This window comes from Sapajus apella, unplaced genomic scaffold, assembly GCF_009761245.1.
Source record: "Sapajus apella isolate SASKATOON/1434 unplaced genomic scaffold, GSC_monkey_1.0 scaffold33, whole genome shotgun sequence".
NCBI classification, from domain to species: domain Eukaryota; kingdom Metazoa; phylum Chordata; class Mammalia; order Primates; family Cebidae; genus Sapajus; species Sapajus apella.
Genome location: NW_022436973.1, coordinates 10,997,762 through 11,004,333, shown reverse-complemented (window position 1 = coordinate 11,004,333; position 6,572 = coordinate 10,997,762).

Below are 6,572 nucleotides of genomic sequence, written 5' to 3'. Positions count from 1 at the left end.
GGAGCTCACACCGTCATGCCAGACTATCACGATGTTGTTCTTACAGTCTTTTGGTGGTTGGTGGCCATGGCAAACCTGGCACCTTCTGATGTCTTGCCCCAAGAGGCCTGGTTGGTAGAATGCTGGCATTAGGTTAATATCCAAAGCCTGTTCTCCAGGCCATCCTCCTACAGCTGGAACCTTCAGGCTAGATTCTCACAAGGGAATGTTAGCCAAGGCTCTGACCACATAGAAGATGCCCAGGGTCCAGAGGCCATTGCAATTCTCAGTGGAGAAGCACCTTTTGACCCTTCCTTTCTGATGTAATCTCTGCCAACACCTTGAGGCTTAGGGTGCTCTGAGTCATGAGTTTTTTGGTCTCTTGGGTGCTACAGTTTTAATAATCCATGACTCCCGAGAGTCCATGGTGTTTTGGCCTTGTGGTTCTAAAATTCCACTTCTGACCCTTATAGATCTTGTCCCTGCCATGTCACCTCCCTCAGCCTTTATCCAGGAAAGGTGGCAGAGCCTCCACTGAGCCAGGCCCAGAGCTCCATGCTGGGCCTTCTCCCTTCATTACCTGTGGGAGGAAACACTTTTTTGTCAGGGGCAGCCTGGATCAGAGCTCAGAGGCCAGAGGGTATCAGAGATCTCAAATCAAACACCAAAGTCAGCATTTGCTGCATAGAGCTGACACCCAACTCTAAGCAGGAGAAACTGTACAGAAAGGGCTTTGGCATCTTTCCCTCTTGGAAAAACAATGAAGTGTTTTAAGTCCTGGGTGGACTGGGAGATGGTTTGCCTGTCCAGACTTGCTCTCAGGCCTTATCCAGAGAAAGAACTGCAGATGAGGGAACCCATGCACTCCCTGCTGCCATCAGGTTGTAAGCCTGTGGCTGGTTGGCTGATTTCATCTTGGAATTCATTTGCCGTCCACATCCTTACATTGGGCACACATTTTAGAGTCTGAGACTCCAGTGGGGCCATCCCAATTTTTTTTCCCTCTGAGATAGGGCCTTGCTCTGTTTCCCAGGCTGGAATGCAGTGGCATGATCATGGCTTTGCAGCCTCAACCTCCCAGGCTTAAGCGATCCTCCACCTCAGCCTCTGGTATCTGGGGCTGCACGCCCAGCTCTAAATCACCTTGATTCACATCAGCAGTAATAATCGCTTGTGTTCTGGAAGAAAGGGCACTAGAAGTTCTAGCAAGATTCAGTTATGTTCTGTGAGCTAGCACTTTTCCCCTTGACCTAATTTTCTTACGTATAATATGGTGGGCAGATGCTGTGGCTCACGCTTGTAATCCCAGCACTTTGGGAGGCCGAGGTAGATCACCTGAGGTCAGGAGTTTGAGACCAGCCTGGCCAACATGGTGAAACCTTGTCTCTACTAAAAATACAAAAATTAGCCGGGCGTGGTGGCACGTGCCTGTAATCCCAACTCTCCGGAGGCCAAGGCGGGAGAATCAGTTGAACCTGGGACGTGGAGGTTGTAGTGAGCCGAGATCGCAACGCTGCACTCCAGCCTGGGTGACAGAGCAAGACTCTGTCCCCTCATCAAAAAATAAATAAAATGGTGATAAAAACTGACAGGTGTTCACAGGCCCAGATCAGCTAAAGCATGTACATAAGAGCATGTTGTAAACTTGAAAGAGACAAAGCCGCAAATGTGGTTGTTGATTAATTCGACTGCGTCTGTTGCTTGTCACCTCCATGCCAGGCAACTGTGCTTGCTAAGTGCTTTATGGACATTCTCTTATTTATTCCCTAGCCCTGAGAAATAGGAACTGTCATTATCCTTCTTCTGCACAAGAAAAAATTAATGCCCAGAGAATTCTTGTAATTTTCCCAAGGCTGCCCAGCTGGTGATGTTAAGCCAGAATTTGACCTCCCAGAGCCAGTTCCATTAGCTGCCATGCTCTGCTGCCTCTAGCTCACAGAATGCACTTTCCACTCTGCGTGCCATGGAGGTCTCTGATCGAAAAATGATCAGCCACCTTACCTTCTACTGGTCACCTGCTGTGAGTCTGCCTATGCCAGAAGGGTTAAGGAGGGGAGGTTACCCAGGAAACAAAGCCCACATGCAGCTTACAGCCCCCTTTGGAGAGTTTCTCAGTACAACATGCTTTCATTCAATAGGTGTTATGTTGATCACCTACTATGTGCCAGGCTCTATGCTAGGTACTAAGAATGCAGGAGAGAATCAAACATAAAGTCGTTGTTCTCAAGGAATTTGCATTCTAGAAAGTAGAAGACATAATAAATGTGCCGTGGGAGGTGTTGATAAGTGCTATGAAGAAATATAAAGGGCATGGGAGCAAAAAGAGGCAGTGGATCTATGTTAGATAAGGAGCCCAGGTAAGACCTCTGAAGAGCTGCTGTGAAGGAGGGAGGGACCACATTCCTGGCAGAAAAAACAGCACGTGCAAAGGCCCTGAGGCTGGAAGAGCAGCAAGGAGGCCAGCATGGCTGGATAGGCAGGGAACTGAGCAGCAGATCAGAGCAGGCAAGCTGACATTCTACAGCCTGGCCATGGTAGGCAGCTTTTAGCTGCAGAGATAAGGGAAGCCTCCTAGGGTTCTGAGCAGAAAAGGGCACGAGCTGATTCACATTTCTGAAGAACCTCTCTAGCTAGCCAGTGCCAAGGAGGTTGGAGGGGGAAGAGGTGAAAGCAGGGACACCAGTGCGGGGCTCCCCTAGACTAGGACTCCAGTGCCCTCTTCTCCCAAGAGACAAAGGCCATTGCATTGAAGGAGGTGGGAAATGATTAGATTCTGAACATACATAATTATTTTTCAGTCTTTTTCAAAGATACAATTATTTGCATAGTTTTAACCATGCAATATATACAGTTTAATGTACTAGTTTTTTACTTAATAGTATATCATTTTTTTTCCCTGTTGGTATGTAGCCTGGATAAATGCTCTTAATTATATAAAATTCTAAGAGGTGTTCCATAGTTTATTGTTTTCCTGTTTTGAGAACTTAGGCCAGGGGTGGTGGCCCACGCCTATAATCCCAGCACTTTGGGAGTCCAAGGCGGACAGATCACTTGAGGTTAGGAGTTCGAGACCAGCCTGGCCAACATGATGAAACCCCATCTCTACTAAAAATACAAAAATTAGCTGGGCGTGGTGGCACATGCCTGTAGTCCCAGCTACTTAGGAGGCTGATGCAGGAGAATCATTCTAACCAAGGATGTAGAGGTTGCAGTGAGCCGAGATTGTACCACAGCACTCCAGCCTGGGTGACAAAGCGAGACTCTGTCTCAAAAAATAAATTGTTGGACAGGAAACAAAAAAATAAAGCTCTAAGATAAAGTCCCAGAAGTAAATTTGTTGGATCAAACGCTTAAAACTTTTTGTTATGGAAGAATTCAAATATAAATAAAAAATTGTAAGTAATAAAATGAACTCAGTTTCAACAATGACCCACATTTTACCAGTCTAGTTTCATTTACTCTCCCACACCCAAGTCCATTTGTTTGCTAGAGTCTTAAAGAAAACCTAAATGTGTTTTGAAAGGAGAGCCAACAGGATTTGCTGACATGCTGACTATGGGCTGGGAGGGAAAGAGGAGTCCAGGGTGCTCCAAGATTTAGGGCCTAGGCAACAGGAAGGAGTTGTCCCTGACTTACAGAGTGACCCAAGCAAATCCCTTCACCTCTGCATTCCTCACCTCGGCATTACAGGTGCTAATGGTGGTCTAGGCAGCGCTTCTCAAAGGGTGGTCTTCAGAGGTTCCTCCAGGGTTGGTTGATAAGGCAGATTCTCAGGAGACACCCTGAAGCTGAGAATCAGAATATCTGGGGGGTAGTGCCCAGGAATCTGCCTTTTTATAAGCACCTACAAGTGGTTTGGATGCCCAGTGGCCCAAGACTTCAAATTGTGGTCATCAGGCCAGCAGCATCAGTGTCACCTGGGGGAACTTGTTAGAAATGCAGAATCCCAGGCCCCCGCCCAGAACCACTGAGTCAGGATACCTGGGGATGCAGCCCAGGAATCTCTTAAGCTCTTCTGGGGCTAAAATTTGAGCAACACTGATCTGAAGGAAGTGGGGATCTCACTGTATGGTCAGTCAGCCAACAGTAATGGAAGGCTTCTGCAGCCCCTCCCTGGCAAGCCTCACAGGTTCCACCAGCGAGGTGGCTTTAGGAGCTGCCTGCTGCCCAGTTTGTATTGACCTACATCTCCTATTGTGGATTGGTAGGGGCTTTACAACCAGATGATCATTGTTTTAGGATCAGATCAAACATATAAGAAAAGGAAGGGAAGCCCGGGTGTGATGGCTCACACCCGTCATCCCAGCACTTTGAGAGGCTGAGGCAGGCAGATCGCTTGAGTCCAGGAGTTTGAGACTAGCCTGGGTAACATAGGGAAACCCTGTCTCTGCAAAAAATACAAAAATTATACGGGCATGTGGTGTGCCCCTGTAGTCCCAGCTACTCGGGAGGCTGAGGTGGGAGGATTGCTTGAGCCCAGGAGGAGGTCAAGGCTGCAGTGAGCCATGATGGCATCACTGCACTCCAGCCTGGACATTGGAGTGAGACTGTGTCTCAAAAGAGAAAAAAGAAAAGGGAATTCAATTTTTCAAAATTAAGCAACCACTAGTAGTGATTGGATGCAGAAATGGAGAAGCTGGTGTTCAAAGGAACCAAAGCTGGGAAACACTGTCCTAAAACATCATAGATCTCCAAAATTATGGAAGGGAGGGGAGAGAGAACACGAAAATAAAGAAAAGAAAGGACAGAGGGAGGAAAAAAGAAAGAGTTGATTTTCATTTCCATTTTCTGTTCAAAGAAGCTCAGCGAATAATCTATTAATAGTAACAATAACAATAATAATAAATTTTCACTGGCCAGAAAATAAAGATCCTTCCTCTCCTCAATTCTCCTTCTGTCCTTAGTGGAACTGACAGATAAAAAACCATAGCCTGAAGGCAAATCCTGCACTCTGGATTATGTTGTCAAAAGGAATTCAAATTCTTGCTTGAAACCTGGTTTATTTCAGGGTTGAGACCTTTCCCTTGAAATAACATTATTTAAGGGCAAGCAGGTTTGTTTTGTTTTTACATCTAATCCTTTACTGATCGTCAGCCCAGGATGCCAAGCATAACCAGGTAAACAGTGAGAATGGAAGAAACAAAAGGCATTTCCCAGAAACCTCATTCCCCAAGTGCAGTGACGCAGGAGAACAATGCTCACCTGGGGACGGTACCCCGGAGGAGGATACCCCAACCCTCTCTGAAAAATCGGTCAGTTTAAAAAAAAATTGACAATCCATTGAGCCATTTGACATTCATCTCCTCTACACGGGGGATGTTTTCCCCACTCTGACACGGCACAAGCTGGTTTAGGGGGTCTTGGGCAGGCACTAGCAGAAAACAAGAATGATCTTTTCAGTTGTCAGTCCTGCTAACAATCTCAAAGAGAAAGTCTCAGTTCAGCGCTATCATGTCATTAACTCCTATCGCTTGCTCTCAATCTCTCCTTGTAACAGAGTAGACCTCAGAGTCAGACAATCTTGATTTGCTGGAATTTCATAACACTGTTACTTAGTAATAAATGAATTATTTATCTATTTATTTTTAGACAGGGTCTCACTCTGTTGCCCAGGCTGGAGCACACTGTCTCAATCTCGGCTCACTGCAGCTTCAACCTCCCAGGCTCAAGCCATCCTCCTACCTCAGCCTCCCAAGCAGCTGGGATCACAGGCACGCGCCACCACACCAGCTGGGTTTTGTGTTGTAGAGACTGGGTTTTGTGCTGTTGCCCAGGCTGGTCTCAAACTCCTGGAGTCAAGTGATCCTCCCACCTTGGCCTCCCAAAGTGCTGAGATTACAGTGAGCCACTGCGCCCTGCCATTTTATTTATTTTTGATCTTTTGTACTTGTGTTTTTCTGTTTAAAGATGGGGTTTAAGTTTCCTTTTAAGAAACTTAGGTTACAAAAAGTGATTTGGTTCAGAGAAAAAGTAATAAGTAAATGATGTGGTATGAATTACGAAGATAAAGTTTGGGAGATCCTTACTCAGCTGGCCCCTGAAGATAGCTTAAAACAATACCCATGGGGCTTTTGTGAGAGAAACTCTCATCACTCTTCATACCTCCACACCATTGTCTAAACTTTCCCTCTGCTTAAAACATGATCGTAGGCCGGGCACAGTGACTCACGCCTGTAATCCCAGCACTTTGGGAGGCCAAGGCAGGCAGATTGCCTAAGGTCAGGAGTTCCAGACCAGCCTGGCCAACATACTGAAACCTTGTCTCTACTAAAAATACAAAAAATTAGCTGGGCATGGTGGTGGGCGCCTGTAATCTCAGCTACTCGGGAGGGTGATGCAGGAGAATCCCTTGAACCCAGGAGGCAGAGATTACAGTGAGCCAAGATTGTGCCATTGCACTCCAGCCTGGGCAGCAAGAGCAAGACTCCCATCTCAAAACAACAAAACCATAATCGTAAATGTTTCAAGATCTTATTCTATGAAATTCTCCTTTTCTTAGCTCCCATAGAACCTTGAAATTGTAATAAGTAACATGGGCTGAACGCAGTGGCCCATACCTGTAATTTGGGAGGCTGAGGCAGGTACATTGCTTG